This window comes from Paramormyrops kingsleyae, chromosome 2 (assembly GCF_048594095.1).
Source record: "Paramormyrops kingsleyae isolate MSU_618 chromosome 2, PKINGS_0.4, whole genome shotgun sequence".
In the NCBI taxonomy this organism is placed as follows: Eukaryota; Metazoa; Chordata; class Actinopteri; order Osteoglossiformes; family Mormyridae; genus Paramormyrops; species Paramormyrops kingsleyae.
In genome coordinates this window covers 16,971,151-16,992,614 of record NC_132798.1, presented here as the reverse complement: position 1 = coordinate 16,992,614, position 21,464 = coordinate 16,971,151, and the positions used below count along the sequence as shown (strand labels likewise).

The 21,464-nt window shown below is 40.2% G+C and overlaps 1 long non-coding RNA gene across 1 annotated transcript; it reads right to left on the bottom strand.

Annotated features, from left to right (window-relative positions):
- Positions 1-5,470: 5,470 nt before the first annotated feature.
- Positions 5,471-18,467, bottom strand: LOC111855114 (uncharacterized). Its single transcript, XR_002840812.1, has 4 exons — positions 18,406-18,467; positions 17,950-18,250; positions 6,659-6,734; positions 5,471-5,954 (listed from the first exon to the last, which is right to left on the bottom strand). It is a non-coding gene; the product is annotated as an uncharacterized lncRNA (long non-coding RNA).
- Positions 18,468-21,464: the final 2,997 nt, after the last annotated feature.

The following is a 21,464-nucleotide window of genomic DNA, read 5'->3' as shown; positions in this document are numbered from 1 at the left end:
GCACTATTGATTCTTGGTTAACCCGGAGAAATAGTGAACCTTGAAAGTCCGCCAGCCAGCAAAGCCTGAGATAAAGCATTTATTTCCTGTGACGGATCAGGGAGCTGGCCGGTGGACGCACCCCGTGCATGACCTCCGGCTTCCACTGGCTGCATTGATACATGCGCACTCCTAGAGATCATTAAGTTATTCTTGTAAGTACTTACTATGTCTTTAAGTCAGCAGTAAAGAATAAAGCTTCAATTAAACAGAAGCACGGTGCTGTGGCTGCTCTCTGATCGCTAATCAATTCCCAAATGAAGGTCGAGACCTTCATCTGACTGCTAAGCTCCTGATATGTTATGAGTTTCCCTGAACATCATCAACTAGAAAGGACTAATAAGGCCAGTCTAAATAACATCTTTTAAAAAAAAAAAGTCAAGTTCAATCAGTTTAAAGAGGTTTGTGATTTTCTAAAGCCTTATGGCTATGAAGAATAAAACTAAAAATGAATAAAAGAGCACTTACAAAAAGAATGGCTGATTACAGAGCTGATCATTATTACTATTAATATGATAATAATTTCCTATCACTGCTTAAATCCAAGGACATCAATTAATTTTTAAACTACACTTTTAATACATGCAATGTAGAGATCTCAAGTAAAATGACTTTCTGTTATTTTAATTGAATATTTTTTAACTGTAATGAAGGGTGACTTCAGTGTTTCTTCTGGGCCAATTTGTTTAATGAACAACACAGTATTAGCAAGATTAAAGACTGGCCAGGTACTTCTGGCTCTTAATGAAGATTTAATTACATAAATTAACCTTCAGCGCACAAAAACGGCTATTTATTGCACTGAATTGTGCGCAGTTCTCTTCCAGCTCCATTGCTCATAGACTTGCTGAGTGTATTTAATTAAACTCGTCAGGTGAATGTCTGCATCGATCTGTTATTGCAGATGACCGGCGCGAACATCTGCATTTCAGGGATGCATTTTCCCCCGTGATGCTGACGGCATGCAAAACTCCGTGCTGTTTCCCGCTTATCTGTTAATGATTGAATAAATTGTCACAGGCAAATTGTGCATGAAATTGCAGTTAATTGAATAAAGTGATCCGTTTTATGTTATTGTACATCCCAGACATAAACACACAAACATTTATATGCCATAAAGGTCAGACCAGCGGATAGGGACACATCTCCAGCCAATGACACGGGGTCTAATGAACTGCAATACGGACATCTGACTCCGCCCTCCCGTGACCCTTGTCTTTGTTTGTCCAATCAGCACATGCAGGCCACAAACAGCAAAAGGAGGTGGCATTGCAGGTCCTTGGGGCGTCCAGACCTGCCACGTGTCCCCTCGCCCTCCCAGCTGTCCTATAGGAACAGCAGGTTAAAGCTCATTGAAGTGAGTTGATTAGCCCTGATGGGAAGGTGCAGAGTCAGCTGGACAGGCACGGCTGGAAAGGCGGCCGTCTAGCCTGCTCGGTGCTGACAATATGAAGCAGTGACCTTTCATTCCGCACTGGCCAGGAGACCAGCAGAGCACCGCTAGTGAGGCAGGTTAATGATCACTCAGTTACTCCACCTGCAAGGACCGCAGAGCCTGGCTGGCTGCAGGAGAAGCTCAAACGAGATCAAAGTCCTTCAAAACTCAGTCCAACTGGCCAAACCACAGTTATTTCACCAATCAGTGACACACTGAATCCAGAAGTGAATGCATATATATATATATATATATATATGAATGAATGAATATATTCTGCTCTAATAGGTGATTTATATCTTTTTTTGGTGCTTGTTAGCATGTTCAGTCGTCATACATAAGTGGAACATTGCATGTAACTTTGAGAGAAATTTCATTGGCAAATTTGCTTTCCAGCGGTTCAGAAACAGCGCAGAAATAAACATCTGCAATTAGTACCTAGACTATAAAGTACTTATGAGTTAATAAATTGCTGTCCAAGCTTAGGAGTCAATAAATTAAATACATTATTTTTGTAAAATGTCAGGTGATGTAGTGGTTGATGTAGAGGTTTTGTCATATAAGTAGAAAGAATGCGATTAAATCCTGCCAGTTTAAGTATATAAGTGTTGCCCAACACAGAGAGTCACTCAAATTATCATGAATAAGATCAAAAACTAATTACCATTTGGCAACAGCATTTATTAGCCACACAAAAATATCAAAACACAGCACATTACATACAAAGGAGTTTAAAAAAATTAATATAATTGTGTAAATGATACATAAATGTTGTTGCCAGCATGAAGTACAGGTCAAGTGTGAATTATTCAATCCAAAATATAACAACAAATAACATTTATACGCCGCTTTGCTTTTCATTTGTGTCCCCTGTTATTAGCTGATGGGATACATTCACATTATTAATACCTGCAATTAACAAAAGTCCTGAAAGTGAATTAATCCCTGGCTATAGTGTCAATTACTTTTCCTGACAGGCTAATTAATGTTGAAACTATTCGTTATTCATTTACACAGCTTGTATTTATATTTTGGTGTATATTTTCGCATATATGGCAAATAATGACACTGCACAAGTCTTTAAAGGCCCGTGAGCAGATGACGGAGTCAGCTTTAGGGTAAAGCAGTGGCTTTTGGATGAATTGTTTGTGTTTATTTTCACCTGCGTGGCCAGCAGATACAGGAGATACAGGAGATACGAATGCGAGGCCAATGACCTGCGCCATCCCATGCACGGATATGGCGGATGCAGAAAAGACTGTCAGTCGTGCTCTTACCAAAGTATATTTATTTGCCAAATCTGGTCTGTGGTGCTGGGAGGGCATGAAATAGGATTACTGGGAGTTCCTGCTGACAGGAAACAGGCATGCCCCACTCTCTGTGTCTGCTGGTACAAAGGGGTAGGTCAGGGGAACTTTTTCACATTTCTGCACAAATGTGACACCTGCAAATTCGTTCACAACATCCACACCAGCACTGTGCACTGCAGATATTTTCTTTATTTTTACGGTTGGATCTGCAATACCAAGTGTCCCAAACTGTCCTCAGAATGTTATGGGATAGCGTGGAATATGCAGTGTCATGCAGCCCAGTGCATCACATAGCCCAAGGTGTCATGCAGCCCAGTGCGTCACATAGCCCGGCGTGTCATGCAGCCCAGAGCGTCCCATAGGCCAGTGTGTCATGCAGCCCAGAGTGTCACACAGCTCATAATGTCATGCAGCCCCCCCATGTAACACAGTGCAGACTGTCACACAGCATGTAACGTTGTGCAGCCCAGGGTGTCATGCACCCCAAAGTGTCACACTGCCCAGTGCGTCACGCAGCTCATGGTGTCACGCAGGTCAGTGTTTCATACAGCCCAGTGTGTCATGCACCCCAACATACTCTGTTCATGCAGCCGACAGATCTGCAAGTAGCACACAGTGTCTGACACAGGCTGCCTCCCCACACAGGGGGCCACCGGAAACCCAAGATGGGTATAACCACTAGATGGTAAGCATCCTTCCCCAGTGAATGGCTTTTTCTGTCTGATTTAACAAACATCCTATTATAAGCTGCGACTGATTGTGTGGCCCCCTTTCACAGCGATGAGATCAAGTCCTTTTCTATGCTCCAGACATCTGCTGGTACTTCCTGGACGCCCAGGAACACGGCAGAGAGGTGGCCCTTTAACCTGATCACGTAGGTATTCTGCTTTCAGTCTTTCAGAATGTTTTGTTTGTTTTATTTACAAAGCAGGTGTTTTATAACCATTAGACTAATACAGCCCCCGTCTCTGGGCTGAAAGCAAATAGAAACAAGCTAACAGCTAAGTGACCCCCCCACCCCTCAATGGAACCATCTGGTGACATGATTTTAAAAAAAAAGATGGTGTGAAGGGGAAGCTGTGTACCTTAGGCCACATACTTCTGTTTCATGGCAAAGCCGCCGATTCCAGACCGGCTATCATGAGGTGTTTTTGTCCAGTTACATTGTGAGATTTCTGTAGTATGTATAGTATAGTGAATCTATTTTACATGATGGTCTGTTTGCTTGACATGGACCGGAGTAAGACCTGCTTTATTTTTTAAGCTCACTCGTGAAATTATGTGAAATGGATGGCTGGATAGATGGATGGATGGATGGATGGATGGATGGATTGATGGATGGATGGATGGATGGATGGAAATTCTAGTATGTTTATTTGCTCACCTTGTTTTCAAATTTAAAAATAAATGATGTAAAGGTTCTTTTCTACAAGGTATATATGATAGATTACAGCAGAAAGACAACACTAGTTTCACAATTATATTGTATTTATAGCCATTTTCACCATTTATATGTAAAGATAGTAGTTAAACCATCTTCATAGAAATAAATCCTCAACTCATGAAATGTGGGAAGTGCATGGGGTTAATGATTTATACAATTATAAAGTTCAATAAAACCAGCATTGTCAATGTTCTTTTGTTGATGAAACATTTGGGTAAAATCAGCGTTACATTTAACAAACATCTAATCCATTCATGAAGTGAAAGTAAATTTAGTTTAAATGCAGAACACTAGAAAAGGTATAAATAAATACCACAATGGAGTCTGATTGTTGCAAAGTTTCAAAATTCGGCATAAATTCTCAGCTTTAGTCCAAATTCATGCTCATTTCACATATGTAACAAAAAAATCATTAATCAGAACAATTTTTGTGTAAGTTTTTAAAAACATTTCACAATGGTGAGTTTGTTTTATTTCTGAGGAAAAGAATAAATACTTTTAAATACTGATCGTTAACAATAGTAGTTACTGGGCAACAATCAAACAATAATTTTTCTTTTGTTTCTTAGCAAATAGCAGAGCTAGTAATTTATAATGTGCATTTTGTCTGGCTGTGGGTATGAAATATGCATCAACACCCAGTAATACTCCTCCCAATAAAAGTCAGGGCCCTAATTGATTTACACGCTGCCGTTCGGCCAGGAAGTTTTCCGTGGTGCTGACGGATTGCCACGCGTGGCGACGGCGGGTTTAATACCCCGACAAACATCTCAGCGGCAAACTCCAGCTGGATAATAAAACTCATGCTGCTGGAGCACCTTTCACTGGGGAGCGAGGATTTGCTGCTTAAGTGAGACGGCCTCCCCCTTTATGCGCTCCTGGGAAGCGCGAATAATGAACCAATCCTTTTAATGGCGAATTATCCCCGCTTCTGCTTCCCGAAGGCGAAGACCTTGCAAATTGACGTATCTGTCTTCTGAGGTTTTTACGGGCACGTAATGGCCTTTTACAATATTAATATGGGAGCGGTGCATTTAGCAGAGAGTGGCAGGCTGGAGGGATGTCCTGTGGTTTACATTAGGGCCAGCGGGGACCGGCCAGTCCGACCCAGACCGTCCCAGTCTGCTCCTTCAGCTTGGGGATTTGTTCTAAATCCAGCTTTAAGAAATGTTGTTTCCCCTGTGGTGAAATGAAACTTCTTTTACCCCCCCCCCCCCCCCCCCCAAAGCCCTACATGTTTATATACATATAACACTGACAGTGAAGCGCCGCTTCCCCTCCATGTCCCTCCTGTTGAAGATGTGGGTCTTTGACTCCGGGAGCTAAAAGCTTAGCCACCTAGCCCTCACCCACACCGCTACTCTAAACACTGATTAAAGCGGACTGGATGTCACATCTTGTTATAACATGAGACAGAAGGCACTTTCCTGGGAGATTAAAAAAAAAAAAATAGCACACGCTGACTGATCCTCCCGGCAGAAGGGGGGCGACGGGAGGAAAGGGCGCCCCCCACTAAATCTTGTCTGGAGGATTTCTTTTTTTTTTTATCAACCGAGGTACAATCGACTTGTAAACTCTTCTGGCACGAAGACAGATGGGCTGATACTGAATCCCTGCCCTCACACCCCATCAGCGATATCCTGAGCAGAGGCTCCCAGGAACCGTGCAACACATTCCGGCGTTTCCAGGCCGGACGCATGGCGAACGCCGTGAAGCGAAGGGTGACCTGCGGACGAGGAAAACAAATCGACCTGAAACAGAAACCTTAAGCGCTGCACTTTACACAACACAGCACAGGAAAATAATTTCTGTATCCCGATAATAAAAATGGGCGAGGTAGAGTAGGGTGCAAAGAAGGGTAACTGCCAAGGAGGGGTGGGGCTGCCCAGTTGAGTAAATTTTAGATTTAAAAGCTCTTCTGTCAAGCGTTTTTATGGACTTGTTTACATCTGGTACTTTATGGTCATTATTTGCCTCGGAGGTCAAAGAAATATAGACAGGTCAGTACCCTCACCTTAGAGTCCCTTTGACAGTTGTTATGGTTACCCGAGGACAAATGAGCACAACTGTTGTTAGCGCAGCGGGAAAATGTATAAATATTGATTAAAAAACTTAGCAGATACTGGGCAAAAAGTGACCTTTTTCTCACCCTTTTAGGGAAGCCATCAGAAATACGTCGACTGTTTTTTCAGGGGAGGCAATTAATTCATAATTCAGTCCCCGAACCAAGCTAATTATCGTTTCTTATTCCCTGGTATTTTGACAAGAAACGTTGCTGCCTTTTCACGTAAATCAACGCCTTGCTGGTGGTACACTTAACGTTATTAATGGGACGGTCTAAAAGCGTCCTTTAATGGGCTTGCCGGACACAGCCGACAAGTATGTTTATGTAATCGGCTCTGCAAGGAAAACAAAAATCAATAAAATCACCTGCAGATTCCTGTGCAAAGCGGCGAGTTCCAGTCAGCTCAGAAGGTGCCGCTTTTAGAAGACGTGAGTATGGTAGCTTAGTGAAGGAATTGACAGTATCATTTGTAGAGTTTTTATACATAATAATAAACCTGTGACCATTTTAAACACAGTTTACACACAAACACACTCATATACTGTATATATATACACATACACACATTCATTATAAAATAGGTTAATGAGAAATGAAATTCTCCGTTATAATTGTATCATTATAGTAATACACTTAAACACATAAACACATTATTTTGGCAGACTAAGAAAAATTTAAGTGATATAACCTTTATATTGTTTTAAAACAATATAAAACATTTTAAACACATAAATCTAATTTTCATCTAATTTATTCTTTAAGACACCTAAGTCACATATATTTTGTTGAACCAAAAAGCCATATGATACAAAATCCAAATGTGACTATTGTATAATTTTTTAAACATCTGCAATAGCATAATTGAATGACAAATACTTAATCAAATACACAAATTGAAAATCTTGCAAACATTTGAAAAAAATAAAAACAGGGAACATGAAGTTGCAAAATTCTGGAAGGAACATAATCCACTCTTTATTTGTCCTGTCATATAAAAGTTTTTTAATAGTTAAAGCAGATTATGACGCCCATCAAATGCACTTCATTAAACTGCTCCATGATCTAAGCACGATATCAGGGTAAACTAAAAACCAACAGTCATGTCAGAGCAAAATGACTGGAAAGCAGAAGCAAACAAATCGGTGATGCAGCTCATGTTGGTCCTGCTGGTCAGGCTCCTGACGTGTCCCTGGAATTAACGCCAGCTCACAAGTGATCAATCATTTCAAAGGTAAACCGCAGTCAGCCTCTCTCTTCCAGCACTCTCTGTACAATGAGTACAATGCTGATACTGATTTAAAAGCCTTTCAAGTTAAAATTATGATTTTCCTGTATTTGCATTGAATTGGCACAATAGCTGATGCGCATAGCCAACCAATTACTGAAATGAATGGACCGGGTGCAAGCCAGATCTTCATTCTAGAACTTATGATCACCCATATGGCCTTTCTGTCCAATGAACATTCAGGAATCTTTTCGTTAGTCTTCAGAGCAAGCCACTGCCAAGCTGCACGTGTAGCTTTTTCATTGTTTATGTTCTCACATCCTCTTGTTTTATAAGGGACCTTCCAACCTGATCAGGAAGGGCTATTGTTGACTATGTTGGTACAAAATGTGCTTGAAAATATATCTAATTCAGGTTTCCAAATAAATATTTCTTCACAGCTAAACTTTATACATACCTCAGGGGGCGTTTTATTTTATATTTGGCAAGTAGCTGAAACATTTGTTCTGCCAAATCATTTATTTTATAGCCTCTTTCCATCCATAAAGGCAAACCAGTCCAGAAAAGCAGGACACCCTTTGAAGTGCTATTCTAATTTGATTAAAATTTAGTTCCTTCCTGTTATTATGCACTTTTCCTTGTGCATTTTTAAACGGCCAACACAAAGTGTCCCGCACAGGCAAAACAAATGCTGCATTTTAAATGAATAAGCAAGATTGATTTAAGAGCCCTTTCAGGCAGTGAGCGAGCTCCCCCCCCCCCCCCAAGAGGAAAACCCCAAGGTTAATTATTTAAAGTGAGTGATCTTTCCCACAACAAATATTTTTTGTTTCAATGAGGCATGGAGTGGCGTGCAGGAACTGAAATGGTCTTTGATGAGCCAAAGTCATTTCGCTGACTTTTATCCGAGTTCTTTTATCCTCAGTCACACGTGGGGTCTGGTCTTCAAGGAGGTTCCTCCATCTCTGGTTCACGTCGGAACATCAAAACGAGTAGCCACCCAAAGCTGCATTTCCATTATTCACATGATTTATTTATTTCATTCTTCATTATTGTCCTGCTGCCCAAGGTTTGATGTCTCAGGGCCGATGGGGAGACGTGACAAGGCTGCTTCGAGTAGCCGAGGGCTACGGCACCTGCCACATCTGCCTGCTTTTAAATAAAATTCCTGCTCCCTTAGATTCTGAATGAATGCTATACTCTTCAAGCTCAAAAAAAAATCTCCCCTTATCTCACCTGAATTCCACTGATGAATCAGTTTCTCATCATACTGTATGCTGGATTGTACTCCTTACACACAAAACCCAAATATCTGTCAGCCGAGGATAGAACCGCATCCAAAACTGGCACTGTGTCAGGCTTCAATTTAACCCTGGGAGAGACACCAGTGCTAAAGGCCAAAATAAATTTCTGTTACAGAGCAAACACAACCCCCCCCCGACACACACACACACACAAAGGTGTGCCTTCGCGTGCTTTGTGCTGATGTGGCATAGACCAACAGTGCCAGGACCAGAGACAGCAAGTGAGGCTGTGCTGTAGACAGATGATATCCTCAGATGCTGAAAAACTCAGAAGTCAGGTGATAAATCTATTTATTCACAAAACACTGTGTGTTTGTGTGTGTGTGTGTGTGTATGCATGTGTGTATGTATACATGTGTATGTACAGTATACATGTATGTATGTATGTGTATAAATAAATAAAATAATAAAATGTATATAAGCATTTAATTATGTAACATAAGTGGCTTTATGCCCCCCCCCCCATTGAGCGTCAGAATCGCTGTCACAGCTACACAGCCTTCAGGCTCCCCTTCCTGTGTTGTCATTAATGTTTCAGGCAGTAGCCGTACTGGAGAGATGCTGAGTAACTGGTGTTTCTCATCCCGGTACCGGGATGCTTGCCGTGTCCCCCACCCCCTCCCCAAGCCACGCCCCGAGCCACAGCACTGCACTTCAAGTCGGGGTGGGGGGTTCATCAGTGGCAACAACACACACAATCAGTCAGTTCACAACGACCATGTGACGATGGCTATGGAACAGTACAAGAACACTGGGAGATTTCAGTGTGGCTTATTTCTAAAGTCTCATGTAGCTTTCCTATGATTTTATTTTCAAATTTGTAAATAGCTGGCATTAACTTGACCAATATCAACTTGATTTTTATTGACAAATGTAATCATTATCACAGATGCCCAGTGTGTGTATATAGGAACACAAGATGATCCAGGTATATATGTTCAGGGTGCATCTGCTCACCTCTGGGCACCAAACCCCCCCCAGTGATACGTGTTGAGCTTCAGTGGCGCTGAGCATGCTGGGAGCTGAGTGGTGCACACGCACCCACAAACAATACAGGCAGATGCACAGCTGAAGTCAGAAGCTCCAAACTAGTTCTCATGAATGAAAGAGCAAACAGCTGAGCAAACAATTAACTCGTAATTATTATAAAATTTAAATAACCATTATTTAATTTCGAGGCCTGTTCATGATATAAATAACACGATGCACACATTTCATTGCTGACAGGCCTGGAGTGGCGTGACAATGCAGTTTTCTCGGCACGTTTAAAAGCTTTATGTCGGCCGAAAATGGGCTTTGAATAACAGTAAACCCCACACACCGTAGTGTGGGTCTCGGCTCACTTTAGTACGTATAACGACTCGTCAAAACGATTTCATTTGCATAGACGTAGGTAGCACGATTCACTTCTACATGGCGTGATCTGAAAGTTACGTTTTGTCGTAATGTATAGTAAGCGTTGAAAAAAACTAACATCAGAAAGAAAGCAAAATCCAACGCCGCCTACTGCAGGAAGCCCGAGCCCGGCAGGTCTGTCCGCCCCCCCTCGCAGTCGCTCCGGCGCTGGAGACTGACCGGCCCGTGGCGGAATGGGCGGTTTGGCCTGCCGATTGACGACGTGAATGTCGGCTCCCTCGGGCAATGTACTGCTGACTAGCTGAGCGGTACGCTTCCGAAAAAATACCCGAAACTACATTTATTTCACTGATAATATCTTATCCCAATAACTGATGGATTCCATTACACTTAAGGCAAAACGCCGTAAAAAAACGAAATTGCTTAGCTAGACAACATTTATTTCCCTAACGCAATTTAGAAATATTATTTTTCAGATTTAGGTTGGCTTTCGGAAAAGTTGTCGTATATCATGGGGACGACATACTCTAAATAATTTATTGTTTTGTCCAATAGGAGTTTACACTGTGGGACACAAGTGGTAGCTAATATAATGAGTAGAATGCATAAGCCTACTACCTCAATGCATTACTTCTCAATAGAATTCTGTTATCATTCATCTCAAATTTTTACATTTGAGATGAAGAATAGATATCAATGTCCAAGTCCTTTAGAAATATGGTAAAGTACATTTTCACAATTTGACAAGAAAACTAATATCTTTGGCAGAAGTGTGCAGTAATTGATTGATAGGGCTTTGTTGTATTTTTGTTTCCCGCATTATCTCTGAAATCCACTACTCTATGTATTGATTCTTTTCAGCAGTTCAAAATACATTTTTAAAGCAGACCAAAATGAAACCCTCTGCATTGTTTTCAAAGGGTATTTATTTCTTGCATAACCAAGCAAATATTAATTCTCATATGGAAAGTGCAACATGCATGTTTTGGTTCACAGTTCCCTGTGCCCAGTTCATTGGGGGGGACCTGTTTGTCCCTTTTCGCCTATTTAATTTGGACGGGGGAAAATCTATGAAAACGGCTCTTATCTTTTCTACTATATTTTAAATATACTGATTTGTTCAATTAACGTATCACACTTTATTGCCGTATCTTTGCATATGACTGAGCATGAGTTAATAATTCTAATATTGCACAAAACAGGGCTATCTGGCAAAGGTACAACCGCAAAGTAACAAAATTCCAGTTTCTTAACATATTAACATAATAGGGGAAGAATAGGTTCTTATGACAATAAATTTCATTCGTTCTGAGAATGCAGTGCTTGTGGTTCATGAAACCATTCGTTTCGTGAAACTGATTGAACGACTTCAAGTGCCTGTAACGTGAGCACCGCAGCATAGTGAACTGACAGCCATGTGAACGTGATGTCAACGAGCGCCGCGCAGCCAAAGCAGATACTAAAGTGCTCTGCACGTGTCACGTGAACGAGGCTATTATAACGAGAGTTATAAACGGGAACATAAACACTGGCAACTAAGGGGCCAAAATACTCCATGACCTTGCATTGACTGAACTAATGTTTTTCTGCTATTATACCTACTAGCAATTAGAAATATTTTTGCTATTTATTTTATGCAATTTAAACAGCCTGGGACCAAGGCTTTCAATTGAATTTAATCCATCCATCAATCCATCCACACATTCATCATCCCACCCCTTATCCAGGACAAATAATCTTTATACTTCCATTGCATAAGAGCACCATTTGCAAAGCATCACACCTAATGTTTAAAAGTTGTTAAAATAACAGTAACTCTCTCTTGAAAATGTCTAGTTATTCAGCTGCAGAAATTTCCCATGATCCACCAAAGACTGAAAAATACAGGAACTGAAAAGTGCCTTCCTTTCTGCGACTTATGCCTGAATCATTTCTGCTTTTACATACCACAGATGAAGCAAGGGGAGAACAGAGGTGTAACCTGGCTTAGCGTAAGAAGTTTATTTTGGTTGCCATGGAAATTATCTGCCTCATTGGGTTCCTCTCACCCTTAACCTGCTGTCAGACAGGCCTTCATTTATTACAGTGGATCTGCATTGGTTGGTAAAAATGCTCCTGTGTTTCTTTCTCCGGCTTACTTCAGATCCACCACAGTGTCATTTCATCAGCGTAGGCCAATGATCTGAAGTGGATTTCCATGAATGGTTGTTTACATTAGCATTGGAAAAACAGCGCCCCAGAATGAGCTTGAAATACCCTGGGCTCACATGGCATCTCTGGCTGCAGCTACACGCTTTATGCTATATGCCGAATTGTGTTATTTATTCCCATTTTGGCTGTTTTTAGCAAGAGCAAATTTAGATTTGAATCCAGGGTCAGGGGTTCCCAGGTCTGTGTTACATTTGGCCATCCACAGTTCCTCCCTTCCCCCTCCACCATGTGCAGAGCAGAAGATGGCTGCATCTCTGGGTTGCACAGTCCAGTCAGACAGCTGTTATTTAACACCCCCAACAGATCCATAAGGAAGGTGGTGATGCAGGATGAAGGGGGATGCACCTACCACCACTTAGAGAAAGACCAAGTCAAAAAGCTTGTGCAGGAGCATTTTAGATCTCCTAGATGACAAAATCTACTTATGCACCGCTTTTTATATATACTTGCGGTACCTTGAAGCTAGAAGCTAGTTTAATGACCATTGAGATAATTTTCTGAATTTCACTTATTGGAACTATGGTATGACAATACAACAGTATTTCATCTGCAGAAATGTGCAACTGCCAATGGAATGTATGTGAGCTGTGCCAAAAGACATGCAAGCCAGGATATGCAGCAGTGAAATATATTTACAGTGATATTACGTATGTATTATAGCAAAAAAGTCAATGAAGTTTTGAATAAAAGTCATACCTCTTGGTAATGCAGTTTCCTCCTACAGTCCAAAGACATGCATTTAGGCTAAGTGTCATTTCTAAATTGTCTGTATTATGCATGCGGGTGCCCCGTGATGGACAGGCATCCCCAGGGCTGCACTGCCTGGGACAGGGTCCATGGCCCCCCCCACCCTGAATGGGATGCTTAGTAGACGGAGATACATATAAAATCTACAGATGATCTAATGCGTTATTCCACTTACATATTAATCTCATTGATGTCCCATATCCCAGCAACTCCAGTTTTGCACAAAAAACTGGGAACTTATCACCATACTTATCATCAATATCTGTTTTTCCTAATAGCAATAGTTTGAAACATCTGAAACAAGTTTGAACTTTATGGTTTTTCTGCATCTGGCTATTTACAACGCTGCACTGGAAGGCTCCCTGTTTATAGATTTTATATAACAAATGATATATGGTAAAACAACATACACACACACACACACACACACACATATATATATATATATATATATATATATATATATATATGGGCTACATAGTTGCTAGAAGTACGATAATGGTGTTTATCTCCGACAGCATCTTCACCCTCTTGAGAATAACAACACAGACACAAGCTCTCAGACTGTAGTCTTATTGCTCAGTGGCTGAAAGGTACCTTCTGCACATTTCTCAAACCACGTTCCCCATGAACATAATGTCTCTAATGTCAATCGAGATGTTATTGTTATTCAAAGCATTCAGTACGCCAGCACAGCTCCTCCTAAGTTTGCTAACATCGCTCAATTAATGGTTGAGGTGGAGGCTTGTCCTGACTGCATTAAGGCGTACGTCTCACATTAACAGTGTCTACTGTAACCATCACGCATGACTGAGACGGTCAGAGCAAGAATTAATAGAACCATTTGAAGACATACGTGGTTGTTAATATAATATGACATGTTTAAAAATCATTTGGTGGGTACAATAAATAAACACTGTTAATCTTTATAGTGTAAAAGCTGAGCGCTACTCTATAAAACGAATCATATAAAAGTCTGACCAGGAAGCTTAATATCTACATTTACATTTTTAAAGAGTCTATCTTTTATATTAGCATTAGCATAGCAAAATAAACCTGTTTGTAAGTTATGAAAGGCCAAGCAGGAAGCTAAAATAGATATGGCCACTCTCATTGAACATGTACAAAAGATGATTTTGTTCTATAAAACACACATTTATTTAAACTGACATTTTTTTCTGAATGCATTGTTTTTGTTGATTTAAAAACTTTGAATATATTATGTGCTATGAAAAATGGAAAATGCTACAGACCTACACAATCGGAATTTTAAAATTCAACATTTAGGGGTACGACTTAAAGCCCTGAATTATACCAGATATTTTAAAAAGGCAGCTAGCTGTAAAAACAATACAAAGGACACAACTGCTGAAATAGGGAAAGTTTTACAGCTGGACTAATTACTATAATTATTCTGCATTTCGTTGTGTCTTAGGGAAGATGTGACATTTTGACATTCATTTAATTTGACTGTTTAACTGTGCATTCGTGCATCTCATGATTATATCTCAAACACGGGAAAGGGACCATTGTTTTGAGTGTTGTAGGCCGTTTTTGAGTGTTGTAGGCCTATGGTTTAACATTAGTATAATATTCGTGTGTATAAGTAAAATTCATCATCACTAAAAACTAATTTTTGAAAATAACGTTTAGACAACCAAATACAGTTAGACATCCTTCATTCTAACTGTGTTTCAAATGGTTATGGACACGCACAGATTACTAGTCTTAAAGTTCTCTGATGTTGTTAAAAAAAAGCGCAAAATAATTTTAAGATTTTTAAAAGACGCGTAAGAGGTAAATCATACATTTGCAACGCAGGCTTACGTACGTCATTTAGCATAAAATGCTAATGAAATTCATACTAAGTAAAAACACTACTATACTTTCTAACTCAGATTTTCTAGTAACTATTCCTAATAACAAAAATTAATCAACCTATGCGCAATAGCATAGCAAAATGCTGTCTTTGGCCGTTCTAAATAAGGCGTTTAAGACGTTTTAATTTTCTTAAAACTGTTAACACTCACATCTTTTTACTGTGCAGGCTTTTACCAGCATATTATTATGGTTGCATACTGTGCATTAAATGTCACACTCTAATGAGAACAAAGCGAGTGTCGGAGCGGGGTGACCCTGCGTGGCCGCTTCGTGTAACACTGCGTAACACTGCGCCTCCCAAATAGGCCAGAATTATCTCTTTGCTACTGGCTGCAGGCAAACACTCTGCCAAAACACAAAATCCATCGCTTTCTTTGCATTGATCATATTGTTCTCACTGAAAACCAACATACAGATCTCATGTTCGTACTCCGAAACGATTATTCTCCCAATGACTTCATTTATCCGAGTTATTAATCTGCGAGCGTTTAATCGATTGATATGAATAATCGATTGATATGAAAACTCAAACCTTTGTTTTGGGTCATGTGCCCGACATACTTAACGTGAATAATCTTTTATCCTATATAGATAGGCATATAATTGAACGTTTTATATAAAATGTCAGGGAATCACTCAAAATCAAAGCCAATCCGGTTGCCCCAACGAATCGACTATATGCTTCTTGAGACCCCATGGTAGTAAGCAAATCGACAGGTACATTAAGACAAGATTATTCGATATTTCTTTGATTAAAAGGAGACCATCCTGATACCTGAAAGGCATTACGCTTCCCGCTCTGTTTCATTGTACTACCCACTGGGAGCATCAGCAAACTAACACTAGTAAGTACAGCCATAGAAAACAATGAGCATGCTTGTGAAAATGTGGCATAATGTTAATCTTTCCTATTTATTTTCTTGCCTTTTACCTATCGTCACGGTTTATCGTGACGTTCAGAAATTAGGATCGCATACTATGCATGCTGTGCTTAAAAGATTTTCTATGAGGAACCGGCGGCTCAGAAGAGGAATTTAAAGAGGAATTAAATGTTGCGCGGTTTAAAGATTAATGAACATGTCTGAATGCTGCAGATTGCTGAAAACGATAACGTGTTAATTGGGTCCGGCACCAAAAACACCGATGACAGAATATACTGTGCATCTATAATGCATTGCATTTTCTAATTTTACACTGTAACGGGAACTTGAATTTTTAGATTTACGGACGCAGTTGAAGAATCGTCGATCGTCACAGTACTGCGGGCAGCTTTCGAGCATCGGATTTTCCTCTGATCAGATTATAAATTGTGCTTAATCCTTACTCGATCTGCCGCTGTCCTCCTAAATTCAATATTACTAATGTAAAATCTATTGGCTGCTTTTAACAGATGCCCAAATCTCCTCAATCCGATTTTTCGTAATACTTTCACTATTGTTAAATCCTTTCTGAGGGCCTTTCGCAATTGTTTTGGAAAAAATAAAGTGTGGTGTGTTATACATTGGCCTATCGTAGCACACAGGCAAAAAAAAAATACAATAGCGCACCTTTCAGGGGAAATTGTGGATACCGTTATACAAAAGGTAATTTCTTGTAGCCAGTGCAACACAGTAGGGATGCATCTTTCCCTTGGTCGCCAGACAAACAAACAAACAATAAATAAATAAACAAACAAATACTTATAACCAAACTGTTACGTTGAGTCTTACTTGTCACAACATACAGTACGCCATGGGATGCCGAAGCCGCATATAGGAATCATGGCATATGCATTAAATGATATAATTAGTTCAGTATTTCTCTAACCACATTATCGTTCTATTCTCACAAAATGAATATATATATGTCCCATTTTTAATTATTCATCCGAAGATGTTTTCCCTCCTGTCGGCTCCAGATGAATCCTTTTTTGCAGGTATAATTATCTCTAAATAATTTTACCACATTAAACGTGAATCGCAAGTGCAGTACGCAGTTTGAAAATATGGATATTTGACGTTTAGACGTGTTTAGTACTAAAACAACATATAGGCACACTAAACATTTAAACACACTACTAAATAACACACACGTAACAAAAATACAATAAAACAATATTTGTCGCTCTTGGAAGCTAAATACAAATTAAAACAAATTAAGCCAACAAAAAATATAAATTCTTCTCATCATTTCATTGGCTAACACAAAAATATTACAAATCATAAATGAACTGCATTTATCCGTGTAAATTCATTTTTCATGCTATTTACTGTTTTTACAGCCAAAATACTTTTGTTTACACTATCTTATTTTATATTGAAACATATCAGCGGCAGGGAGGGGAGACGCTTTCTGTTTACCTCAATCAAATAACTAACCAAACGTCACTTTGGTCGAAATTGCTTTACAAACATTATTATGGTTCTGTTTGTGTTTTATAATTAAAAGTTTTTTTACATTAAAAGTTTGTTTAGATATTTATTTAAAAGTAAGTTTTGCTGTCATATAAAAGCAGGCGAAATACCGGACAGTCTCGTCTTAAGGTGAAATTATGAACTAATTATTAAACGTATTATTAAATCAAATTAGCAAAGAAGCTTCATAGTTACCGTTTCAAATACTGCGAAGAGAAAATGAATGCTAAAAGCAACATAGATGTAGACATTTTTTAATTAAAATAACTAATGCTTAATAACTACCAGAAACAAGAAATCTTGAATGCAGCATTAGGTACTGCATTAGTCAAACTGAACTGATGAACGTTCGTTTAATAAATAGAAATGGCAGGATTGTAAATATTCCAAATATAACTGATTTGAACGCATTGTTTCTCACTGTTCTCGTTAATTCGTTGTGCCAAGTTGAAATGTTTAAAATAAATACATTCTTCTATTTACATTTATTGTTATAATAAAATATCTGTATATTTCCAGAACACATTTTATGTACTTACGAAGGAGCAGCTCTCTCGATTTCAGGAAATGTCCCCAGAACTGGATGAAGGTTTTTAATCTTCTCACAAAAACCGAATTTATATCTTTCAGTTCATCCTGTTGCAGGTGGCCTGTTCTGTGAATACTGAGCCGTTTCAATAGCACTGCCTCGCTCTTGGTCGAGCACCTTATAATTAATTTTAAGTTACTCAGAGCACCATATAATTAGCAACATAATAGAAAACAGTGTCGTTAAAAGCGTGACTTACATACAGCTTTCGGTCCTAGCGCCTAGTTGTCAAGGATAACCATGAAGTTATTCTATAAAAAGAAATGTAATTAAGTATTTGCTCATCACAGACGACAAATGGGATCTGTTTTCTTATATATAAGGAATACGTTTTATTGATGCAGACAACTTTAATCTAACAATTACATCGTTGTGTTTTCAGCAAGACTAAAAAACATCAACTCACACATCGTGCTAGATTTCTGTTACTGTTAAAAGCAAAGTACACAACCAGTAGATGTATTAGAGCGTAAGCTAGAGGTCTGATACTTACAACAGATTTTTTTCCTATTATAGAATTTGAGAGTATATTATTTTGGAAACCTATAGCACCACCTAGTGCAAAAGCAATAAAATTGCACTTTTTAACATTTGCCGCAGATCAATAGTGGCCCCTGCTGGAAGAAATTATATCATTCATTTTTTAAAATTATTATGCGGGGGGGATTCAATATGTTTATTCTAAAGTCGGCTGTTTAATAACACCGTGTTTTGCTTGGACTATGAAAATGAAGATGTCTCAATGCTAAGCAGGTCAGACCACATCAATCTTTCCAAAGCTATAGACTCTAGCTCATTCTGCACCCCCAGACACTCCCAAATCAGTTGGGAAATATAATCCCTCCAGCACGGCCTGGGATATGTTCCAGTGCCAGATTAGCATTTGTATTTCTATCTAAATGAGAAGCAGAAACCCTCCAAATAAACCTTATTTGACCTATTTGTACTCACAGCCTTGTTCTATCAGTCAGTATTTACAGCCCATGACCATAGGTGAGGACAGGAATGTAGATTGCCAGGTCAACTATGAGCCTAATTTAGCATTTGCTGGAGGTTCTGGTCAAATAAAGCCAAAAGAACAACATCATCTTAAAATAACAGGGATGTCACCTCTAGCCCCACATACTGGACACCAAATACTGTACCGGAGATCTATGAGCAACTATGAGGCAATTTGGAATGAGAACATCAAATGTAAAAAAAAAATTGCCCAGACGGAGGACTCAGCTATTAATATAACTTGCCAAACTTTTCGCAATGCAACATCATTTGTTTCACAGGTGCATCCAGGGGCAGCGGAGGGGCATGGAGACCATGACAGATTCAGGGGATCCAGCAATTTGTAGGGGCCCCAACCCTGCCTTGGGAATACCAACTGAGCGATTGAAAATGGCAATCCAAGCAGGGGCCCAAGGTGGGCAATCTGAGAAGGGGCCCAAGGTGGGCAATCTGAGAAGGGGCCCAAGGTGGGCAATCCGAGCAGGGGCACAAGGTGGGCAATCCGAGCAGGGGCACAGGGTGCGCAATCTGAGAAGGGACCCAAGGTCGGCAATCTGAGCAGGGGCCCAAGGTGGGCAATCTGAGAAGGGGCCCAAGGTGGGCAATCCGAGCAGGGGCACAAGGTGGGCAATCCGAGCAGGGGCACAGGGTGCGCAATCTGAGAAGGGACCCAAGGTCGGCAATCTGAGCAGGGGCCCAAGGTGGGCAATCTGAGAAGGGGCCCAAGGTGGGCAATCCAAGCAGGGGCCCAAGGTGGGCAATCCGAGCAGGGGCACAAGGTGCACAATCTGAGAAGGGGCCCAAGGTCAGCAATCTGAGCAGGGGCCCAAGGTGGGCAATCTGAGAAGGGGCCCAAGGTGGGCAATCCAAGCAGGGGCCCAAGGTGGGCAATCCGAGCAGGGGCACAAGGTGGGCAATCTGAGAAGGGGCCCAAGGTGGGCAATCCAAGCAGGGGCCCAAGGTGGGCAATCCGAGCAGGGGCCCAAGGTGACATTTTCTCAGGATGTCCAGCTGCTCACCTGGGTGCATCACCACATCAGTAACAGCAGTTTTTATAGGGAAGCTAAACTTGATTACTGAGATGCTTGTTGACTTCCTTCTGAGTGTCCAAAATATACAGATTCACTACAAAGCTGGCCTAGGGTGTTCTGGTACATAATACATTTAGGGAAAACACTTATGAGACACAGAAGGCCATTTTACCAGGACATCTTCATCATTCTTCAGGTTTACATGGTCTCAGAGTGTGACCGCATAAATATTAAAGTCTGGTCTGTATGGATCCCTCCGTCTCATGCTTCTCACCAAAATTACATCCAAAATGCCCCCCCCCCCCAGCCCCATTTGCACAAAGATGCAGCCTTTCCTATTTTGTGCAATTTTATCTTGAAACAAAATGTGTGATGTAGGTTTATAGGGAAAAAAGCATAACACTAATGGGGAATGCAGGTTTAATAGATTCTGTAATCTATAATAGTTTTACAGTGTCAATCAGAATTGCAATTCATTTATAATGTGGCACCATGGGTCTTTGGTGGTGGTTAATGTACTCACAGGCCAGTATGCATAGTGTCATACTGTAAATTGTGTAAATACACTGTCAGACAAAATGGTACAGCTCTGGTACAGGTTTGTTCCTCAAGGTACGTACAAATGGCAGCCCCCAGTGACAAGTAACTGTACCCTCACAGGTAGAAATTATATCAGTGAATGTAAAGGTGTCACTTTTCATGTAGTGCTGAATGTAGTGTTTCCCTGTAGTGGTGTGTTTGTAATTCCCCAGATTGTGTCCAATGTGTGTACTCATGGCTTCCCCTGTCCATGCCATTGCTAGAATTCTCTGGCAGTTACTCACAATAAAGCTTTTATTGGCTAATAGCGCTTCTGTGTAACAGAACATTACATTGTTGCAATAATATGTTCAGTTGGACAGTTGCACACTTATCTGAAACAAAAAAAATATCAATATCCAGAAACGAAACAACTTATTTCCCCAAACCTCCAATCTCCATCTTCAGCAACCTGGTCTAGTCTTCAGCTTGCTAAGCAACAAACTGAATAAGCTGCAGCCATACTCTTCAGATATGAATACATAACAGTAGCACTCCTTCAAATAGATTCATGTAAGAAGCAGTGTATCTGACTTGCTGAAAAGGGAATTATGTAGATTGTAGTATTAATAGGATTCTCCATGAATTGCAGTGCCCCTGCAGATCATTGGCAGGTTGCTGTCTGGTGGAAGACAGAGGTGTGCCAGTTCTACTTGGTGCTACCAATAGTGCTAATAATAGGTCCTGTGGAACCACTAGCTATCAAGAGGCCACTCTGGACCTTAGGTGGGAAAGCTTCAGAATAGGGCACCTCAGCCAGCATATAGTGACTTTCTGCCTTGGTACTGGCAGAAATAAGTACTTGAAATGAAATTATTCTTTATCTTCCATTTGCACAAGTACATTTGAATTCTTT